Below are 24,169 nucleotides of genomic sequence, written 5' to 3'. Positions count from 1 at the left end.
CTGCCTCTCGTCAGCAGGCCTACACGCCTGCCTCTCGTCACCAGGCCTACACGCCTGCCTCTCGTCAGCAGGCCTACACGCCTGCCTCTCGTCACCAGGCCTACACGCCTGCCTCTCGTCACCAGGCCTACACGCCTGCCTCTCGTCACCAGGCCTACACGCCTGCCTATCGTCACCAGGCCTACACGCCTGCCTCTCGTCACCAGGCCTACACGCCTGCCTCTCGTCACCAGGCCTACACGCCTGCCTATCGTCACCAGGCTTACACGCCTGCCTCTCGTCACCAGGCTTACACGCCTGCCTCTCGTCAGCAGGCCTACACGCCTGCCTCTCGTCACCAGGCCTACACGCCTGCCTCTCGTCACCAGGCCTACACGCCTGCCTCTCGTCACCAGGCCTACACGCCTGCCACAAGCAGAGACGAGCGAGAGAGATGAGACATAACCAGACAATCAAACCTTCAAAAGTATTTTCTGAAACCAAGCGGGTCTAATCACAATGACAATAACCTTATTAAAAGCAGAATGCAGCTGGCTGACACACGGTGGACGTCCAACTCGCTTTCAGAACGGACATAGGCCTAATATTTGCTTTACTTTAAACTGATGGAAGAAAATGGAAGAGTATAGTGAATATAATAATAATATAGTGAATATAGTGTTACCTGTAGCCTACATCTGAGAATGAAAGCACTTGCTATGTTGCCAATGTGTCATGAACACTTTTTTTGAAAAGCCACATGATCTGCCTCTGTGATCATAAAAGTCGATCAGACGAATAAATGAAAGCTGCTCATTAAATAGACTCCTCATTAAGTGGCAAATTAACTGATGTACTCTGCTTAATAATGGGTAGTAAGAATATGCTGATAATGTATGGCCACGGCTGTTGCACTTCATGGGCTGCGCAATTATGCATGAGTTCCAATGTCTTCATATTGGACGACGCTGCACGGCCCAACGTTTGCATTTGTGCTCGTGTGGTTGATTGATTGGTGATAGAAGCCTGGTTGACACAGGGAAATCATCTGTGAATAATGAATCTTGAGATTATGGCCATTTAAATTAATTAAATCCATTAAGAATTGAAGAGAGGAGTTTGAAATGAAGGATGCCTGTTCCTATTACGAGTGGATTTTCGCTGCCAATTAAGCTGTTATCAGCCAGTCCAATGGTTATATGGTTATTTTTTGGTTTATTTTCAAAGAGCTTTTAGTCTATTTTATTTTATCTGATAATATGTAGGCCTAAAGCTGTAGGAAATTCATTGTGTTTAGGTGTTGCCCTAACGAACACCCTATGCGTGAATCTATACTTGATGGGAATAATTTGGAATTAATAATGTCTAATGTATAAAGTAGGTGACTTTATTTCTCAATTAAAATAATCTATAAATCTACATGCTTTGATTATGTTCTTTATAGGCTATAGCCTGCTATCAATAGTTCTTAAAGCCCCAATCAGTAAGATCTTTGACATTTTTTACTGTAATAAATCAGTTTTTTAGTCACAGGACATGGTAGATTGACTTGTAACAGGGAGACCCTCGTCTTTATTTATCCCACACCGCCCTCCATTGGCCAGCACTGGGACTAAGCAGTTTGTCTGCCACGTCCCGTAGCAAGAAAAAGAGAAAAGAAAAGCATGCGCGCATGCGCAGTACAGCGGAAGCGCTGTGTTCATGAATAACAAGGAAGTAACTCGATTCGGATTTGCTACGAAAATGATGTTTCACGGAACTATGGATTATTATTTCATCACGTGGTGAGTACCCGATGTCACAACATGTACATAGAGCTTTCTGGCGCTATGTTTTGTTGACTTTGAACGGCGATATCGTTATCGATACTAATGCACGCAGAGGGCGCTTGGAAAAGTTACTGAATGGGGCTTTAAGCTCAATGAACACAGATCTAATATTTGACCGGAATTTATTCCATATCCGACACACTGAAATCTGGCAGGACACGTTGACCGGCATGAAACTGCCAAGCTGCCCTTTTTTTTTTAATCAAAGTTACAATATATGGCCAGTCAAGACATACATCAGTAATAAGTAATACATTTCTGGTCAACTGGGAGTGAGAAGGGATTTTGGATTCTATCCAACGTCTTCAGTGTTCAGCATACAAACCAAGGGATTTCCTCCGCCATTCATTTTTCCATCTACATTTCGTAAAATGCTTATAAAAACAGGCTTGGTCAAACCTTGGTCAAACCAAGCGATCCAGCTATCTTTAGAATCAGGAGAAACCATAACATTTATCTCGCAACGAAACAAAAAATAAAAATAAAAACAAACAAAATAAAACGTTTTACTTTTGGTCATCCCTTACATACAATACAATGTTGCCAAAGCATATTAACACAACTAATGCATAACAACAACTACTAATACTCTCTCTCGGTTTGATTGACTCTCTGCCTGTCTGTCTGTCTGTCTGCCTGTCTGGCTGCTTGCCTTTCTGTTTGTCTGTCTGTCTGACTCTGTCAGCCTGTGTGTCTCTCTCTCTCACCTCCACCTGTAGCTGTCCGATATCGTCGGTGGCCCAGGCTTCGTCGTCGTTGTCATAATTTGTGACGGTGTTGAAGCTTCCGGCTCGGTGTTCCGCGGTGATCCCAGCATTCCCGGTGGCGTCCAGGCTCTCCACCGAGCGGGCGGTCCGGATCCTCGTCTCGGGGATCCGCACCGGGAGCGCCGAAGTCTCGAAACTCTCGCACTCCAGAACCTCCACATAGATGATGTAGGGAGCCTGGAGAGAGAGGGGGGTAAAGTCACTTAAATGCAACGTTCTTATGGATTAATTACTTTAAAATGTCTTGTGTCCAATGGAACCCAAATGACGGAATATGCCAAGAGAAAAAAGCGTCTCTCCCCCATTTAGTGCACGAGCGTCAGGCATCAAGTCAGCCAGAATGTAAAAGTAGGTCATCCGCTTTAGGGCTTTCAAAATAAAATCCTTATTAATTTTGAGTCATGCTTTACAGCCAAGGTTTCACTCCATATGCAATCTTAACATCACAATGAGTATTTTATTACAAGGTTTGCTGCTTCGTTTGTTGAAATAACTTTTTCTCCTCTTTTCCTGGTTTGACCAAGTAAAACGATCTTTATAAGCATTTTACGAAATTTCTATGGGAAAATAAATGACGGATGAAATCTCTTTGTGCGTATGCCTAACCCGGAAGTGAGCGTGACTTTGGCTCTCTATTTTGTTTTGGCTGGCTTGAGGCTGCAGAGCCGTGTGAGCAAACTGCTCAGGAAGGAGGGATGGGGAAGAGCCCGCTCTTGGTAGGCAGGTTGGGAGGCGATGTGGAAGTGTCAATGGCGATCACCCCATGCTGCTCCTTTCTTTTTTTTTTTTTTTATATTTTATTTTCACATTTTTAGAACAATTTACGTACAGGACAAACAAACAGGCTCAGATACAGGAAAATCAATCAATCAAAACTTTATTCCAGACTCAACGTCCATATAAAAAGACATACAACACTAAAAAGAATCCCTATAGACAGTAGGAAAAAGGCAATATCCAAATAAATAGTGCAGTGTTCATAAGAGCGACATATACCAGTGTCTCCACAGAGGTGACTGATATCTGACATCACTACAGCAGGGATTTACGTACCAACAGCTTGATAATGACATTCTGTGAGACAAACATGACTGTGACAAACATCTCACTTGCAGAGCTCCATCTAGGTCTCCTGAGCAATATTCTCTTGGCATCATTATATACCACTTAAAGTCTGTGCATGCTTGACCTCCTGTAATCTGACCACAGGTGAGCAGTGGTGTGCAGTATGCTCTAAACAGGGACACCTTCACTCCATCTGTAAACATGTTGAACTTACGAGCCAAATTATTAGCTTGTTGTCACAGAGTGATATGTGACTGATATGTATTGTCAGACACCCCCTTGTTTATTTATGATATTGTAATTTACGTCTTTGCCCAGAGAGTCAAACAGGAAGTGGGAGTGGCTTAGAGATTATGTCTGTGGATTTCAGGTGCACAGCCCCCCCCCCTCTTTCTGCCATTGATTGAAGCCGAGCCATGGATTCTCTGGAGCCCCTGTTCTCTCGTAGGTTTCCCTCTGTTTTCACGTGTTAAGAGTGTGTGTGTGTGACTTTTGTTTTAAGAAGCGTCTTATGAGCTGAGGCTGCCTGAATCTGGCCTCCACACTACCGACGGAGCTGTCCACACAAGCCGGGCTGTCGAGATGTCATCGCCCCCTGCCGTAGCAGGTAGGCTGCTCCCATCGCTTTTGAGACTTCTGGTTTGATATTTCTGTGCAAAGACGTTCTGTGCTACTGTGGCAGGTTTGGATGGACTAGACACGAGCTTGATCATATTTTGAGAGCCAGACTCTGTCACACTTGTGCATACATTTTACGGCATTGTCTGTATATATCATCATCATCTGACAATTTCTCTGAAATAAAATGACCTAGATATTTAAAGCCCCAATCAGTAAGATTTTTGACATTTTTTACATTAATATAAGAGCTTTTTAGTCACAGGACATGGTAGATTGACTTGTAATAGGGAGACCCTCGTCTTTATTTATCCCACACCGCCCTCCATTGGCCAGCACTGGGACTAAGCAAGTTGTCTGCCACGTCCCGTAGCAAGAAAAAAGAAAAAAAAACAGGACGCGCGCATGCGCTGTACAGCGGAAGCGCTGTCTGAATGAATACAAGGAAGTAACTCGATTCGGATTTGCTACGAAAATGATGTTTCACGGGACTATGCATTATTATTTCATCACGTGGTGAGTACCCGATGTCACAACATGTACATAGAGCTTCTGGCGCTGTGTTTTGTTGACTTTGAACGGCGATATCGTTAACGATACTAATGCACGCAGAGGGCGCAGTGGAAAACTTACTGAGTGGGGCTTTAACCTTATCACAGAGAGTAAGGTTATTTTCAGACAGGAAATTTCAAACATTTGTCCTCTTTGGTCCTGCAAATTAAGACAACATTCTTACTGGCATTGTATTTGATATCATGTTCCAAACCATATTCAGTACAAATTGTGAGGAGCTGCTGGAGACCAGCACTATTCAGGCTCAGAACAACAAGATCATCTGCGTACATTAAATGGTTCACTAGGGTATTACCAATGAGGCACCCGGTGTTACAACCGTTCAGCTGCTTGGACAAATGATCAACATACAGATTAAAAATAACTGGGGATAAGATTCCTCCTTGACGGGAAGGGAAAGGAAAGAAAAGAAAGAAAAAAAAACATACATACATACATCATTGACATACATTACAATGTGCTGTGCCAGCCGCATAAGGTGTTTATACGCTCACAAGAGATATTGTGCATGGGATCGCAAGGGATAAACGAGAAATCACCCGGGCGAGTCACCCATCGCTCCTAACATCAGTCACCTGTCATTCTTAGCCTCGTCAAAGTAGGCCAAAAACAGGTCCCAGACGGTCAAGAATCTTCCAAGTGAGTTGGCTCTCAGGAACCAGTCTTCCCATCTGTATAACAGAGATCATGTCCATCAGCCATGGCTGAATAGAAGGCGGAGTGGAGGGCTTCCATTCAGAGAGGATTCCGAGCAACCAGAAGATAGCGAGCTCTGCCTCCGGCTTCACGGTTATTTTATAGGCCTAATGCCTGGTTCAGACTACACGAATTCAGCCCGATATTAGACCGATTTGGTCGTGCGCGACAGATTTTCAGCGTCGGGCCCGAATATGACCGTCGGGGACGACGATCGTCCGTCTTCACCTCTTGTAGTGTGACATAATCAAAGACCAGCGTCGGGACCAGTCGGGACGTCTAGGACGCCTCACGACGCCCTGACGAAAAGACTGGCATGTCAGTCTTTTGGACATGGTTTCGCCTAGTGTGACACCCCGGAAGACAGGTATCAGGTCCTGGGGAGACCGCTCCCCGCTTATAGTTTTCATTTGCAGGTTAAACAACATGTCACTTCGCTGACAAGGCCTGAATTTTACAATATGTTTTGAAATAAATGTTTAAAAATCGATTGTGTGTTAAAAGCTTGTGTTACGTTTTCATTGGCGTTAATACACTTATAATTAATTTCAATGTCCGCAATTCAGTTGGTTGATGAAATCGATTTGTGGTGTGGGAGATTCCAGCTGTCAAAAGAAGAGAAAAGACTTGCTCCTGGCCAATCCCGGCGCTTGACTGCTGCGTAGACGGGCACAGGTGGTTTTTGCGTAACCTATGTGCGATTCGAAATAACGCCTCCCCGCTCGATACAGATTTCGCCCGCTCCGCTCCGCTCAAAAGAATAAAAGAGATAAAAAGGCCAGGGTGTTTTAATTTGCGTTTAAACGCCTGGGCAATGGGCATTGCTCACTACAAATAACATGGGCTCAGAAGAGTCGGCTGCATGCTCGTTTCTCTTCCTTCTCATCTCGCAGCAGCGGGCAAGAAAATAGTGGGCGTGCACATGAAGTAAGCCAAGTTTTATTCGAGGCTGGAGCGGACATCACAGTGCATCACAGTAGAGGCTGTCACTCATCCAAATAACGTTAATTCTACAAGGGATATATATAGCACCTGGATTACATATATGTTTCACATAGGGTTGTGTTTGGATTTCAATATTTTATTTTGTCCAATATTGAAATGTTCTACAATTGCATGTAGTGCTAACATAAACATTATTTCTATCTACCACTTTAGCCTATTTAGGCTGATTTGGTTGCTATTTCTTGTCAATGTATTGCATGCTGGGAGATTTCGTTCACAGGTCCGCCTCCCCGACGACCTGTGAACTCGCTGACGACTGCAGACGACGTGATGACGGTGGCGTACGATGCTCTGTCGGTGTTAAGTGAGAATAAACTTGTAGTGTGGCCAGTCTCCCGACCAAGACATGTCACGAATTGATGGCAGTATGATGGCCTCGTCTGACATGGTGACATCGTGAACGACAAAAAATATCGTGTAGTCTGATCCTGGCATTAGAGCAGTGGTCCCCAACCACTGGGTCGCGGACCGGTACCGGGCCGCAACGCATTTGGTACCGGGCCGCGAGCCGGTCCAAATTTAAAAAAATAAACATAGGCTATAATATTATAGGCTGTGTGTGGTAGTTGAAACATAGTTTCAAGTTGACGTTTATTTATGTTTGTAGTTAAAACAAAAACATAAATACTGTATAGGCTACATACAGTACAACACAAAAGGCTGTTATTTACCCTTTGTCGTCACCTGGTGAGGGTTAGGGTTCCATGTGTCTACCGGTCCTTGGCACAAAAAAGGTTGGGAACCCCTGCCTTAGAGTACCAATCAAACATTTTAGCCCAGCATCCCGTCAGTGAAGGGCAGAACCAGAAGGCATGAGATAGTGTGCCCTCTAACACCTGACACCTGTCACACAGTGGTGAAACAGAAGGAAAGATCCCGTGTAATTTATGCTTGGAGTAGTGAAGACGGTGAGCGACTTTAAATTGGATCAGCTGGTGTCTGCTATTAACTGAGCAGAGTTGTACCACAGTCCTTTCCCATATAATGTCAGATAAATCAATTCCAAGTTCCTCCTGCCATGCTTCTCTAATCCTATCAGTAGAGGTCGTGTTGCAGTTGTCAAACAGACATAAGTCTAGAGATAAGATGCTTGGAGTGAGGAGGGGTCCGCAACACATCGAAGAAAACATTTGGGAGCGTTTCAAAGGTATGGATCTTGGATCGAACATAATTTCTGACTTGCAGGTATCTAAGCCAGTGTGTGCCGGGCAACTCAAACTTCCTCTTCAGTAGATCGAAGGATGCAAAATGACCATCTATGTAGGGGTGGGCGATATGATGATCTTAGATTGTTAACGATTAGAATGCCTCCACGATCTGCCTTTCCAGACAGATCGTTAGAATCGCACTACATGCAGTGCACATTCTATCAGTTGCATTTCTATGTCTGAAAGACGACTCCAAAGTCCCCCCCTTCACAGCACAGAGGAGGAGTTGGTTTGACTTGTGATGTGAACACAGCCACACACACTTAAAGGTCCCAATTCGTGCAGCTGTAACCTCTCAAAAACGTGTGTCTCTGGTCCATAAAACATGATTCTGGATTAATCTGTCGAAAATATAGCAAACCCATTCCTTCTGACGCTGTTCTCACTTCCTTATCCCGTCGCTTGCCAGGAATGGTCTGTCCGCCCCAGGCTCCCAGCGGCCAATCAGATTAGCGTCCGTGGACCAGCATGCTAGGTTGTGTCACAACTAACTAACGTTAGCAACGAGCTATCGCTAACTTACGGTTGCTACGCTAAACAGGACATCTCAAAATACCTAGACTTACCGAATGCACCTCCGCAGTTGCTGGATCACGTACAGTTGGCGTCGCTCCAGCTAGAAGTGTTAATTTTGTGGCTAAACCTTGATTGTACTGCCCCAGATTGTTGAAACATTCTGGGCTGAAATGGTTAGCACAGACCAACAGGTCATGATGAATCTCACGCTGAAACAGCTTGCTATGGCAAAGAATAGACAAAATGGCGCAGATAGTTTGTGTGAGAGAGATCGCGCGCAGTATGCTAAAGTCGCGTTGTGACGTAACACCTAACCCTCTGGGAGAACAGAGTGTAAGGGGGCGTGGCTTGAAGGAGACAGCAGGAGAGAGCTGGATAGGGAAAAATCCAACTCTGACAGTTCTGAGGTTCTGAGCACTCATTACAGGGAGGGATGACAACAGCATATATGCATTTAGAAGTAAAAACAGCTTTTGCACGGAACGGGACCTTTAACGTAGCATGCTGGCATCTTTGAACGAGTTAAATAATAATAATAATAATAATTAGCTGCCGTCAGCGGCCAACGTCGCATCCACAGCTTGGTACTGTAGCTGACGAGAGAGGGACGTGCTCCTCGGTGATAGCAGTTCCCTCGCTGTGGTAAGAAACCCAGTCCAGTCCAGTGATGGGAGTTGCACTAATGTTACCTTGACAAGCAGCAGCACCTTTGATGTTTGCCTCATTTGCGCCAGGCGGCGGCAGTAACGTAATGCCGTCGCCTCTCTCATGTTCAAAATATTGAATGTTTTGACACAACACAACCTGCATTTTGCTTGGCCCGGGAGGTCTGTTGCAGTTGCCCATGACATGATGTAGGCAGGCAGCCTATTTCTCCATTAACCAAGCGGCTAGTCTGCCTGCCTCCCTCACCGAGTTTATGGAACTGTGTCAGGCCACCACCAAACTAGTTTTCAGGTTAACGTTAGTGAGCGCGTGCCTGCTTGTGAAAGTGATACTTTCTTAGTGTTTCCCAAACTATGGGTCGGGACCCAATTTGGGTCATGGACCCGTGGGGGGTGGGTCGCAACTGGTCGTCATGGCAACTCATTACAGTATGTTTTTTTTGGGATCCCAGGGAGACACAAAATTTATCTTTTGGGTCCCAAGATGAAAAAGTTTGGGAACCCCAAACATGAATTATTGTAAACTCAGTGCAAAAAATAAACGACATGAAAATATTTATGAAACTACCGTAAATTCCGGACTATAAGCCGCGGCTTTTTTCCCGTTTTTTGGCCTTTTTTGCCCCCTGCGGCTTATATAACGGTGCGGCTTATCTATGGATTTTTCCAGCAAACGGCCACTCGGGAACCTCCAAAATCTATGGATGTTGGTATGAGGCAGAACGAGAGCAAGACAGACATTATGAGAGCGAGACCCTGATTGGATGATGTTGCAAAAAATGTGCCTCGCGACCTGATTGGAGCACTGTGCCACTACTCTCTCTCAGCCACTACGGTAAAACACCCTCCCTCCTCCCTCGCTCCGGGGGGAAAAAGGCAGCGATTGAGCCTGAAAGACAGTCTGAATGAAATTGAATGTAACATTCCCAATTCTATGTATTACATTCTAAAAAACTAACAGCAACATTTTGGAAGGCTAAGCCACACAACTAGCTCGTTGTAATCTAACATCATGCTTCAAAAGATGGAGAACTGGCTGTGTTACGACGATGGCGGCGATTGAGCCTGAAAGCCATGTCTGAGACAGTAGCGAGACAGGAACAACAACAGCAGCAGCAGCAAAGGATCATGCACAAACCCGAGACGAAAGGGACTGTCCGTCAGGGCGCGGACGACTGTGTCAGCAACTCCCTCCCGACTACCAGGAGAAAATTACAAACTTCGGCGAATTCACACAAAGAAAGATCAAGGAATATTCCATCGGACCGGAGCAGATCATAAATATGGATGAAGTGCCTTTGACGTTCGACCTGCCTCTCACTAGGACTGTTAACAAGAAAGGTGAATCGTCCATCACGTTGAGAACCACAGGTCACGAGAGAACGAATTTCACTTGTGTTCTTGGCTGCACAGCATCTGGAGTAAAGCTCCCGCCGATGGTGATTTTTAAGCATCTCACAATGTGTGATTTTGTCTGGGGATTAGTGACCTGACTTTTGTTTTGTTGAAATGTTAATAAATGGGAGCTTCCCCAAACAGCCATCTCTTTCCCGACAATCCCCTCTGTGCACGAAGCCTTACATATGGTAATTAAACATCAAAACACCCGCGGCTTATAGTCCGGTGCGGCTTATATAAGAAAAAAATAGTCACCTTTGAAGGTGCGGCTTATAGACCGGTGCGCCTTATAGTCCGGAATTTACGGTAATTTCCATGACTTTTCCCAAACTACTTCTATAACTTTTCCAGGGCATGGGAATTGTATTTTAAATTGGACTTTTGCATGTTTTTCATGACCGTACGAACCATGAAATTAGTTTGGATGTACTTGTACTGTTCAGTAACTTGCAAAATAGTCTTAAAAACCAAGATGAAAAATAATCGTGATAAGATCGTGGATTGTGATCCTGCCTGAAAAAATCATGATATGATATTTTTGCCATATCGCCCACCCCTGCATCTATGTATAGGTCGTTGATGGTAGGTAGGTAGTCAACGAACATTTTTCATCATAGGTTTCGTAGACAAAATTAACACTCATTGGCTTACATTCTGATGCAGGACTTTATGGGCAAATCGACAATGGAATGATATTAACTGTGTAGAAAAAATAAATATGTCCATCTGTCGGTGTGTGTGTGTGTGTGTGCGTGTGTCTGTGTACCTTGTCCTTGGAGTTGAGCACCACAGCCTGTGTGTGTGGGATGCGTGTGACGTGGTGGTGGGCGGAGTCAGTGGGCAGCCAGACACGTGCGGGCAGCTTAGCGTTGAGGAGGGACAGCTCCGAGATGAGCCGCTGGGTCTTAGCTTCCTTGGTGCGCAGCGTGGCTAAACGCTTCCCGATGCCCATCAGAGACTTCACAAAGTCTCTCTGAGGACGCAGGCCATCCGGCTGCACGGGAGACAGGGGGGGACAGGTTACCACAACGTTAAACAGCGTCCACACACCTTCTTAAACATCTATTCAAGGACTTTAAGGACTTTTCAGGCCCAATTCCCTCAAATCCAAGGACCCAACACACCATAGTTTGAGATGTGGATAATGGACGTGGATCAAGGTAAACAGTCCCTCCAGGAAATTGTGATTTTGTGATCGCAATAATTAATGCAAATTCAACCAATATCCGCAAGATTTGCAGGGGCTTTCTAAATTCCTGCGATTTCTCTGCAATAACAGCAAAACAGGTTCTTCAACTTGCAATTTTTGCCACTTCCTGGAATTTTACCGCAAAATATATAAAAAAAAAAAAAAATCACATACAATTTAGCAATTTGTTTGTTTATTAACTGGCCCCTGGCCTCCTATCATTTCACAAAAGTGGCCCCCGGGCAAAGCAAGTTGTGTATCCCTGCCCTAGAGGATATTATTTCTGAATGCGTGACTCATTATAGCCTACCATTATAGCCACTTAAGTTAAGTTAAGTTAAGTTATCCTTTATTTATCCCCTTGGGGAAATTCATCCTCTGCATTTGACCCATCCTCTACTAGGAACCTTCCTAGAACTAGGAGCAGTGGGCAGCCACTGTGCAGCGCCCGGGGACCAACTCCAGTTCTTTTGCCAGTACCTTGGTCAGGGGCACTGACAGGAGTATTAACCCTAACATACATGTCTTTGATGGTGGGAGGAAACCGGAGCACCCGGAGAAAACCCACACGGACACGGGGAAAACATGCAAACTCCACACAGAAAGGACCTGGGACGGACCGGGGTTCGAACCCGGGACCGCTTTTTGTGTTGTCAGTAGGTGGCGCTATGCCAAATTACACGGAATTCAGCTCCCTGCACTCCGTTGAGTCCCCCTAAGCGCACTCCCTGAGTTTGAAGTCGATCAGATGAATGGCTATGGAGATAAAGCGCTTTTTGTCTTGCCAGTAGGTGGTGCTATGCCAAATTGCACATAATTCAGCTCCCTGCACCTCCTTGAGTCCCCCTAAGCGCACTCCTCGAGTTTGAAGTCGATCGGACGCGATTTTTGTCTTGCCAGTAGGTGGTGCTATGCCAAATTGCACATAATTCAGCTCCCTGCACCTCCTTGAGTCCCCCTAAGCGCACTCCTCAAGTTTGAAGTCGATCGGACGAACGGTTCTCAAGATAAACCACTTTTTGTGTGGCCAATAGGTGGCGCTGTGCCAAATTACACGAAATTCGGCACCGCACTGTGTCGAGTTCCCCTCAGCACACTCCCCAAAGTTGAAGTCGATCTGACGAATGGTTCTTGAGATAAACCACATTTTCTATGTTGCCAGTAGGTGGCGCTATGCCGAATTGCACAAAAACAGGGCACTGCACTGCGCAATAGGGCATACTCCCAAAGTTTGAAGTCGATCCGACCAACGGTTCTCGATGGCATGCAGCAGATGATGCTCATCCATAAGCAGTGGTGGATATGGCCAGGTTTTACTCTGGGAACCCTACTTACAGAGGGTGCGGGTTCCCGGAAGTGGTGTTGCCCTGGAGCAGTGGTTCCCAAACTGGGGTACGCGTTCCTAGGGGTACGTGGAGGTACTACAGGGGGTACGCCAAAATAAATCTGACCCCCCCTCTCCCCCCCTCCGGCAAAGTTAAACCCACACATATGACCCGTCACCCGCCACACACTATACACACACACACCGGCATTCTGATTAGACCCGCCCTACTCTGCCTCTGATTGGCTCTACCAACGAATGTAACGAGTATTAGCCAATGAGAGGCGGAGGAAAGGGGTGATGAGACGTCAAAGCAGACTACAGCTGTGCTGTGCAAAACGCTGAAAGTGAATGGAGACCTGTAGCCTAGCCATGGAGAATTGGCTCAAAAGGAACGCTAAAAGACCTCGTCCCATGTCCACGGGAGCAGCAGAAACTGCCTTTCAAAACAGCAAAGCAGGTGAAGGCCGAGTCCCGGCGGTCCAAAGCAGTGTGTGTGTGTGTGCAGGGCCCGAAATTAGAGCCCGCCACCCGCCAATGGCGGGCATATTTTAGCTTTGGCGAGTTAGGTTTGGCGTCTCTCCGCCACGTGGCGGGTCGCAAAATAGTCGTCATGTAATATTAAAACTGTGTGTTCACCTTTTCCGACTGTTAAACGCTGGGAGTGCGCTGTGGAGCGCTGATCCCAGCCACAATATACAAGGAAGCAGTCTGAAATTTCATTCATTTCATTTCATTCTGGCTCTCCCGTATAGGCTACCAAACGTGACTCTGGAATGAAATGCAGTCGTCAATTTAGCGGAGGTAACGTCGGGCGAATCAATCAATCAATGATGATACAGTATATATGAGGATATCATAGTTATGTGTGTTTTGGTCCGCAGCTGGCACGAGTGCTTTGTGAGACTGTTTCATTCTGGCTCTGCCATATAGGCTACCAAACATGACTGGAGTGGAATGGAATGCAGTTGTCAATTTAGCGGAGGTAAAAAGCGTCTTTTAACCTCTGCTAAATTGACAGCCTACATCGGGCGAATCAATCAATCAATGAATCAATCGCGCTTGTTGCCGAGCTCGTATGATGAGGAGATGAATCAAAATGCTTACCACCAATAAAGCCGGAGCCGAGAACGAGTGCAGGAGAGCTAACGCAGGTGCCAGGTGTGAGTGGGAGAGAAAGGTCCGTAGCCCAAGTTGTGCGCTGTCTGCACTGAGACTGTCGCAGTTATTACTTTTAGCTGCGTTGTTTTTTTTTACAACAATTTAAGCTCAAGATTGACTTGACATGTATTGATAAGATTGACTTGACATGTATTGATTAATCAATCATCAATCAATATATTAAAAAAATTTGCTTAAAATTTTACTCTGGCCTCTTATTTAAGTGTGTATTCTTCAACGTAATACGTCATCTACTTGAAATGTACTGAAAAAAAATGATATACGGTATATGGATATATGTGACACAAAAATGCGTTCTTTTTTTTTGGCCGGTAAGAAATATGCTTTGCGGGTAGATGTTGTCCATCTACCCGCCACTGGCCGGTGGGTCAAAAAGTTAATTTCGGGCCCTGTGTGTGTGTGTGTGTGTGTGTGTGTGTGTGTGTGTGTGTGTGTGTGTGTGTGTGTGTGTGTGTGTGTGTGTGTGTGTGTGTCTGTCACCTTTTAAAAAAAAAGCGAATTTGTTTGCATCCCTGTGTTATGAGAGGGCTTTTTACAAGGCTGAATGAAGAGAAAACCTTTTTCCATATTTTATAACTTTTCCGTAGAAGTCATTCATACTGTGCTTGAGGTATTGTGCTTGTCAGTTGTTATGAGAGGACCATTTTTTCCATATTTTATTTGAGACTTTTCCAGAGAAGTTTGTGCTTTAGGTATTATGCATGTCTGTTATGAGGATATTTTTTTCATATTTTATGTATAACTTATACATAATTGTCATTCATATTGTGCTTGAGGAAATGTACATGTAATTTGTTAAGAGGTATTTTTATGAGGCTGAATAAACAGCAAAATTGTTAAAAACACTGTCATGTCTTCATATTTAACATCATATGAGAGTTGCCCGTCTGTGGAGGTCTAGGGGGTACACGACAGGAGGTTGAATGCTCCAGGGGGTACATGACTTTAAAAAGTTTGGGCCTAACTTAACGAAACGTCGGTGAAGGAAGGTGCCCACTTGAAAACCCCAATGACATGCTTCATACTGCTGTTGGCTAGGGTAGGTAACTGGTGATTTGTGTCTTGTTTATTAGTTTGTTAGCCTGTTAGCTTGTTTTATTCTGGATTGGGCTTCTAAATGTGTTTTTCCTCGGATTTTGGCACAAGGGATAGTAACATCTTGTCCTGTGTATTAATTAATACTAAAGCTAGCTTAGGCTAGTGACTGTTGTGAATAGTGCAGCTGACAACTACGGAAAGACCTAGTGACAGCATGGAAAGACAGCTGACAGGAGGGATTAGACCCCATCGGGGCTGCAATGGGTTAGCTGCTCATTGTGGCAGTAGCCAAGGCCAATAGGCCATTGGTTACACCCAAACTTGCTACGAAACAGAATTATGAAACTAGAACGACTGCAACGCAGACTTATGCCTCCGCATTAGTTCATTCTGGAGTCCAAATCGCCATTTGAGGCAAATTGGAAGAGATTCCGTCAAGGCGCTCCTGTGATGTTGCGTTACAGAGCTTGGAAATTGGGTGTGTGAGAGGTCACAGTGAGCTTGAACTTTGACCACCAAAATGTAATCAGTTCATCCTTGAGTCCAAGTCGATGTTTGAGACAAGTTTGATTAAATTCCGTCAAGGCATTCCTGAGATATCGCGTTAACAAGCTTGAAAATGGCGTTCGAGAGCTCACCTTGACCTTTGACCTTTGACCACCAAATTCTAATCAGTTCATCCTTGAGTCCAAGTCGATGTTTGAGACAAGTTTGATTAAATTCCGTCAAGGCATTCCTGAGATATCACGTTAACAAGCTTGAAAATGGCGTTTGAGAGGTCACAGTGACCTTGACCTTTGACTTTTGACCACCAAAATGGAATCAGTTCATCCTTGAGCCTAAGTGAATGTTTAAGGCGAATCTGATGAAATTCCGTCCAGGCGTTCCTCAGATATCGCGTTAACAAGCTTGAAAATGGCGTTTGAGAGGTCACAGTGACCTTGACCTTTGACCACCAAAATCTAATCAGATCATCCTTGAGCCTAAGTGAATGTTTAAGGCGAATCTGATGAAATTCCGTCCAGGCGTTCCTCAGATATTGCGTTAACAAGTTTGAAAATGACGTTTGAGAGGTCACAGTGACCTTGACCTTTGACCTTTGACCACCAAAATCTAATCAGATCATCCTTGAGCCTAAGTGAATGTTTAAGGCGAATCTGATGAAATTCCGTCCAGGCGTTCCTCAGATATCGCGTTAACAAGCTTGAAAATGGCGTTCGAGAGGTCACAGTGACCTTGACCTTTGACCTTTGACCACCAAAATCTAATCAGACCATCCTTGAGCCTAAGTGAATGTTTAAGGCGAATCTGATGAAATTCCGTCCAGGCGTTCCTCAGATATCGCGTTAACAAACATCGTACGGACAGCCGTACGGACGGACAGCCGGACAGCCGTACGGACGGACAACCCGGATCCATAATGCCTCCGGCCTGGCTATCGCCGGCGGAGGCATAAAAACACCCCTAGAGTCTGCGAGAGTGGGGGCGGAAGATGACTCACCTATGGTTGACACGGTTATTGACTCTGGAACGGACTTGACTATGAGTAGGGAAAACATGTCAGTGGAAGCCACTAGTTCAGATGTAGATGGAAAGAAGCGTCAGGTTTGCTTGTGTGGCTGGCAGAAGGTAACAACTTTGAGGGGCCTTAGAATCCATCAAGGCAGGAAGAGGTGCTTGGTAGAGGGAACACAGGGACCCCGCATTGATAATTATTTCTTAAGAAGTTTATCAAGTCAGTCGGGTGAAGTCCAGCGACAGGAAGTAACCCACAGCTCGCAGGACATCAGCACCCCTGATGTTGAGGCAGGTCCTAGCACCGAGGAAAGCAGAGAGGCCAGCCAGCCACAGCTGCGGTATGTGTTTGTTCACGTGTTGTCGGCTTGTCTAATGGCCCAATCCCACCGCAGCTAGTAGCGCGGTCCCGCTCCGCTCGACTCGACTTTTGGTCTCATCCCACCGGTATAAACCGGCCCAGCTCGGTTTGATTTGGGGCTGAGTGGTGCTACTTTTAGTACCTGCCTCGTCGGGGTTCTATTCTGCCAACCCGGGTTCATACGGTGACGTGAAAACATTGTAGACGACTGATTGGTCAGGCAGAATCGTGTTTACTCTCTATCCTACTGACTGTCAATGCAGCGCTGCATACCAGTTTACTTACCTTCTCTTCTCTTCTCTTCTATTATGCTTTTCCATCAGTCTTTTGTTTTGCTGCCTTCGCCTCTGGTGAAATAAAATCGGCGCGGTGGTTTCAATTGTCCAAAAGTCCGCTGCTCTGAAGCGCTTGTGTAGTTAGTGCTGCGTCGGCTCCGCTAGGCCGCAGGCGCTTGGTGAAGCCGCGGTTTTGCCTGGTGAGAGGCCGCGGGGGTAGAGGCTTCACTCTAGCGCAAACCCCGTCCCTCGCGCCCGCCCCTTTAGCAGCGCTTGTGAGTTTTGACTAACAACAAAGTGATATCCATTCTCCTGGTCGATTGTCACTTTTGCCCATGTACACTGTAACACCCGCCCAACATGCTGTGATGCTATGAGCTGGCTGCTCAGGCCAGGATCAAGGACTGTGGTCATGCACTGCTCTCTCTCTCTCTCTCTCACACACTCTCACACACACACACACACACACACACACACACACACACACACACACACACACACACACACACACACACACACACACACACACACACACACACTGTAGGTCATTTAGAGGCACCAGTATTTCATAAACAGTTTAAAAGTTCTGTGTATGGATTTAATTGTAACGTTATGTTATAGCCTATTTCAGAACATGGGTGGAGGGCAGATATGCGGTCGCTATGATGACCAGGTGTGGGCGGGGGCAGATGAAGGGCGGTCGAAGCAGAACGTCCATCGGGTTGAAGCAAGTAGAGCCGAGTGGTGACGGGCTGTGCAGGGCTGTAAAATGTGGTGGAATTGAGCCATTAGATGCCAGGGACCTGATAACATGTCACAGGCTGGGGAAGTCTTTGAACTACGCGCTGTACTAATAAAAACAAAAACACGTCAAACAAGTCATTGGCTGGGAGGGCTATTCCTGATAACACGTCAAAGACGTCTTTGGCCATGAATGAGTTAACATAGGTTCCTGTGATGTGATGAACTCAAAATGCTAAATAATAAAAAAATATTTCGGCTTTCCAGGGACTTTAAAATAAATCTTATGTTATTCCCTAACTATGTGTGAAATTTCACGTTTTTGTCAAAAAGTGCACGATTATTGTGCTTATCCGCTCTACTATTTGCCCAGGGGCCACTTTCGTGAAATGATAGGAGGTCAGGGGCCAGTTAACACATTCACTGCCAGCCGTTTTTTTTCCTGTAGGTAGCTTCTGCCAGAGGTTTTTTTTGGGGATTCTGGCTCATCTTTCAAGACCTGAGGATTCTTTTCTGCTAAGATTTTGTGAACACAAAATATCTCAAAAGAACTAATAGAATGTGTGCTTTCTCTGTCTAAAAGAGTTAGTTTGTAGAGTTAGTAGTTATGTAGGCATTAGCACTTGAATACAGCATGGTTTCAGCGTCTGAAAATTTAAGCTGAGATAAATAGCTTTTTGTGAAATTCGATAGAACAGTCACTTTAACCATTCATTTTTGGCATCAGTAAGACGTCAGACATCTAAACAATAGTTTTGAACAGTAATTTCCTCCATAACAGCAGGAAACACCCCTCTCCTTCAAACTCCTCCCTCCGTGTGTGTCTTCTTGGCTGCAGCGGGCGTGTCACAAGCTCGTTTCTGTTGCTGCTGCTGCTGTGCCTGTCTGCTGGCGGCCGCTGGGCAAGTCTGGATGGGCTCGCTCGTTTCTTGCGGTTTCGGTTGAGAGCTTTGATGAAGCTTTTGCGATTCTGGTCTTATTTATGCTGCGTGTTTCAAAGTGTGTTCCACCCGTAATCTATTATGCAAATTTGCAATCCCTCACCGCCAGCAATCAGCGCGAAAGCGAAAGCGTTTTCGCCAATCCATTCTACAGTATGAGAATGGTTTCATCGCGCGTTCCCCTGCAGTTTTGGGTCTGCTTTTTCTAGTTTGGAGAGCACTGTCGCCACTTAGTGGGTCGGTGGAATGGGTTGTACACGTTCGGTGGCTCCAATAATTTTATAGGAGACGTGGGGGGCGTTGATCCACGTCCCACCGTCAACATTTTTTTTTTTTTTTTTTAAGACGAGATATCTCGTCATTGGCAGTCAACCGTTGGATTTTGTAAGCCGAGATATCTCGTCAATGGCAGTGAACGTGTTAATAAACAAACAATATAATTTTTTCTGTAGCGGATTGTAGGTTTTTGGGGTGTCAGCTGGAGTTTAGTCTGACAATGTTGTGCACACCGGATAGTTAGTTAGGATAAGTTAGTTAGGTTAAGTACATGCATGTGCCTGGGTAGCGAGCAGATGGCGGTATTTGACAATTTAGCTGGAGCTCAGTCAAACTTTATTTCACGTTAGTTTTTATTGTGAATTAGATTCTAATTCACAATGAAAACTAACATGAAATTATTAGAAAATGGTCGCGGGGCCACTCTGCACCCTGCCGCGGGCCACATCTGGCCCCCGGGCCGCAAGTTGAGGATCACTGCTATAGACTTAGATAAAGAATATACATAGCTCAATATATGAGACTAATAGTTCATTTTGTGATAAAAGCACCAAATTTTGCAGATGTGTTCAGATATATATTCTGAACAAAACTGGATATTATGGGCATCGCAAATTTGGCTGTGGCAGACATTTTTCAAAATGGCCACCATCAATTTGTCAATATTTCCTATCCCATTGGACCCACATGCAATACCAGACATAAGAAATAGATCCTATTAAGCCTGAGAACCAAATAAAAATAGTCATTCAAAATTATATGGACTTTTACAAAGTAATTGGTAATTTCATTATATTATGTGTGCACATTATAGGCCTATTCGTGCGGCTATTGTTCATTTTGTGATAAAAGTGCCAAATTTGGCACAGAAATAGCTTAATATATGTAGAAGACATCTGGACATTGGGGCATTGCATAGCATCAAAATCTTGTGGCTGCAAGAGTGGTTGCAGAAAGCGTTGCAAGTGCAAGAAGGCTGCACTTCAGTGCACAGGCCTCTGCTTCTGTGAGGGAGAATGGCTAGCTGACTGCAAGATCTCTCAAACATTAAAGTGCCATGTCCATGGCAAGTGTCTTGCCATGGTAAAGATAAAGATGATCAATATGTGTTCAAAGAATGGTTCAAATAGTATAGAGCAATTACAATATTATTTTCAAGTAACTTAAGTAGCATAGTTAATGGCTTCAGTTCAGTTTTTTCAATCCGTACCTGAACTCGCTATACTGCTACGGTTTACTCCAGGTATCACATGTAGAGACAATCTCACCAGTTTAGTATTGCTGTACGTTTTAATAAAACATGTTTCACTTGAACTTCTATGTAAATAATATTTGTGGTCCTAAAACATGGAAACGGCAGCTTGGGGCTGACCAAAGTGTAGAGGCCAGTAACGGCTGGCGGCCATTTTTGAAAATGGTCATCAGAAAACATGTTTCACATTAACACATTGTTTCACAGGAGATTAACCTGATTGTTGAAATACTGCGAGTGGCTTACAAAATCAAAATGCTTACAAAACATATGTTTCGCTTTAACTTGTATGTAAATAATATTTGAGGTGCATAAAACATGGAAACAGCAGCTTGGGGCTGACCAAAGTGTTCTATTGTGTATATTAGTGTTACTTGTCAAGTCAAACAGCTCGTTTGGAGGCACTTTTTCCTTACATGGGTGGGGACCATGTGTTTTGAGACTTCCATGATGTTTATATAGCACGCCCAAGTCCTTTATAATCACAGAAGCAAGGAAATCTTGTTTTACACAAGATGGGACCTTTAAGTTTAAAACAATCAAAATGAACTACAATTGTCAGTAGGATCTTGCGATATAATTTTGACGTTATCTGTACCTCAAGAGGCGCTAGTGAGTCACTGTAACTTCGAGTCTGCCCTCAATCCAGGAAGAAGTAGAGCTGGAGAGCGAGACTCCCAAGGCGCACATTTCTGGATGTATAAACTACCAAATGGACACAACCTGACTAGAAGCTTGAATAATAATCCACTAACATGCTAGGTTAGACAACCCAAATCTGTGTTTTTATTTTTACTTTAACTTAACTACTTTTTCTACAGACTACGCCTCGGAATATGGCGTTACTATTCTCCATCCACATACTGTCTAGTCTCGCTAGCCAGCCTCTCTTCCTTTCTGTCAGAGAGTCTGGCGCTGTGGAAACAGGCAACAGGGATCAGCCCGCCCCTGCTCTAAAGCTGCTCTCCCATTCGAGCGGCTGTTTCGGTGGCAGCAGGATATCCGCTCCCCCGCTTGCAAGCTCTGTTCATTGGCTCCGACCATGTCAATCCGAGCGGCTTCCGCTCCCATGTGCGTCGCTGTAATGCTCCCGCTGAACGCTAACTAGCTAGCGTAGAAAGCTAACGACAGAAACCTACAGGCTAACTCGTTGCTACACGCTGAAAATGGCAAGTTTTGAAGAAAATTTGGATTGTGCAATAAAGAAGGCCTGCTCGGCACAAGTTCCACCCCGAAACTATTTTCCAAGGGCACTAACGCTAAGCACCGCCCAAGACGAGGCTGATTGGTTAACCCAAACAGAGCATTTTTTTCGCAATCCCACAATGGAAACCTGCGACGCCAGACTCTCTGACGGAAAGGAAGAGAGGCTGGCTAGCAAAACTACATACTGTCGAATGTTAGCATTTGAGCTAATTCCAATAAAAAAAGGAGGGGGGGGGTTACAGATAATATACCTGTGTGTGGGAAACACTGTAAGAGTATCTCACCTCCTCATGGCCGACCTCCACCTTGGGGTTGCTCCCCGTGCGTCGGAGCGCAGCGCCTGGCCCCCCGCTGGCTGTGGTGGCGTCCGACTTGGAGCGCTGATGGGTCCTCCAGGAGGGCGAGGCATCCGGAGGCGGAGCTAAACAGGGGGGTGGAGCCTCCACGCCACTGCTGTCATGCCTTCAAGATTCAAGGTTCAAGATATTTATTGTCACTCTGCAAGTGCATAAACAAGTGCATATGTGTGAAATACATATGCAAGGTCTCCATTAGTCCATTACAAGGCATCAGTAGGTACATAATCTCAAAACAGTGATACATATTAGAGGTCGACTGATAGTGAAAAAGACCGATACCGATATAATAACGATAGTTTGGAGCAGAAAAAAGCCGATAGCCGATTAATAGGCCGATATCATACCCCCGGGGGGGTGGAGGGAATCGACACAGTTGTAAATAAACAATCTTTTTTGTTTATTAGAAACAACACTGTTGAAATGAACATCATTCAAAATACTTAAATCTGGAATCTGGATCAAACTCAAAGAAATAAATACCTAAATAAAATAAATATATACATTTTCTGTACTCTAAACGGAATATCAATATCAAAATCAAACTATCCAATAAATCTGGAACTGAACTTTAATATGGGGGACAATGATAGTGGAGTTGTTTTCTTAAGATTGTTGTTCAAATAAAACCCTATCAGATAAAGTTGACAAATTATCATTGTCATCACAGAAGCTTCCTCATTGAATTTATCAGTCAACATCAATCACGTGGGACAAATTATCATTGTAAATGGTAAATGGTAAATGGTCTGCGCTTTTATCCAAAGCGCTTTACAGTCAGTAGGTACATTCACCCATTCATACACCGATGGCGGCAGGCTACCACGCAGGGTGCTGGCACACCAACGGAAGCAATTTGGGGTTCAGTATCTTGCCCAAGGACACTTCGACATGCAGACTGGAGGAGCCGGGAATCGAACCACCGACCTCTTTTATCCAAAGCGATTAGTGGACGACCCGCTCTACCTCCTGAGCTACAGCCGCCCTAATTCAATCATTGTCATCACAGAAGCTTCCTAATTGAATTTATCAGTCAACATCAATCACGTGGGGTTACTGGGGGAGAAAAACAAACCAGCAGCGTGCAGTAACAGCAAAGACGATTGAGAAGGCAAGAGCGAAAAGAGCCTTATTGGAAATAGCGGCCATTTTGGCCTGAAAAACACCTCCTTGCTCGGGCAGAAGCATAGCCTAGTCCAGGGGTGGCCAAACTACGGCCCGTGGGCCAACTGCGGCCCGCTGCCCGTTTTAAGTGGCCCGCCATGAATTTAGCAAAAAAGAAAAAAAAAAAAAAAAACGTTTTTCCGTTTTTATGTTTTAAAGTTTAAAACGGAATACGAAAACGAAAAAACTAAAACGGGAAAAAAACGGAAAAACAAAAAAATAAAGAAAAAGAAACGGAAAAACAAAAACAAAAAAACGGATTCCCCCCATTTTGTTTTTTCAATTTAAAACCATTGAAAATGGGTTATACTTGAGTACCCTGACCGGGTCTATTTATTTTTAAACATTTTTAATACTGAATTAATATTTAATACTAATGTTATGTTAAATTATCTCTGTCTTAACCTGTTCGCGCAGGAAAATAAAATTTGAAAACATACAAAAATACCCATTGTAATAGGTGAGCACATCAATAAACTATGTGTCATATTTATTTAGGTAGAAATTCAAATTTTGATGGCACAAGGGTTTTCTGGTCCAATTTTTTTGCCGCGAAAACTGCCGTGCTTAATATTGTTTGGCCCGCGACTCCTTATATTTTTCTGTATGCGGCCCACAACCAAAAAAGTTTGGCCACCCCTGGCCTAGTCTCTCCAAAATGGCGGATTGGCTGTCTGCTGAGGTTGCAGTGAAACAACCCGTTGCATCTTTGCAATAAAAGGTCTTTGGTTACAGTGACAACTTTTCACAAACTCTTGTTTTGTTGTTTTGGAATGGATTAATAAGAGAATGTCCTGAAGTGTGACGGTGGATTAAAGACTTGATGACAGAACATCGTGTGATTTGGTGGATTATAGCCTTCATGACAGAACAGGATGATTTAATGGATTACATCAATGGATGCTATATAATGAGCGACGTTACTGCACGTCCCATTGTGTTTTCACTTTTACCGTTCGTGCATATTCCTAGTGCTTCTTCTTTGCGTGAATGAATACGGTAGTTACGTTACGTCGCTGGATTATTTGGA

The 24,169-nt window shown here is 44.6% G+C and overlaps 1 pseudogene across 1 annotated transcript in view; it reads right to left on the bottom strand.

The window, feature by feature from the left end:
• Positions 1 to 24,169, bottom strand: part of LOC310785569 (phosphatidylinositol 4-kinase beta-like) — a 101,283-nt pseudogene that overhangs the window by 25,045 nt on the left and 52,069 nt on the right. The window contains exons 7-9 of the transcript XR_014554073.1: positions 21,904 to 22,040; positions 11,086 to 11,313; positions 2,516 to 2,752 (exon numbers count right to left, since the gene is read on the bottom strand). The product of XR_014554073.1 is annotated as a phosphatidylinositol 4-kinase beta-like (transcript). The remainder of the gene's footprint in view (positions 1 to 2,515; positions 2,753 to 11,085; positions 11,314 to 21,903; positions 22,041 to 24,169) is intronic.

This window comes from Poromitra crassiceps (genome assembly GCF_964638095.1).
Source record: "Poromitra crassiceps genome assembly, chromosome: 11".
Lineage (NCBI taxonomy): Eukaryota > Metazoa > Chordata > Actinopteri > Beryciformes > Melamphaidae > Poromitra > Poromitra crassiceps.
The sequence above is the reverse complement of the archived record's forward strand: the minus strand, read 5'-3'. Positions and strand labels throughout refer to the sequence as shown.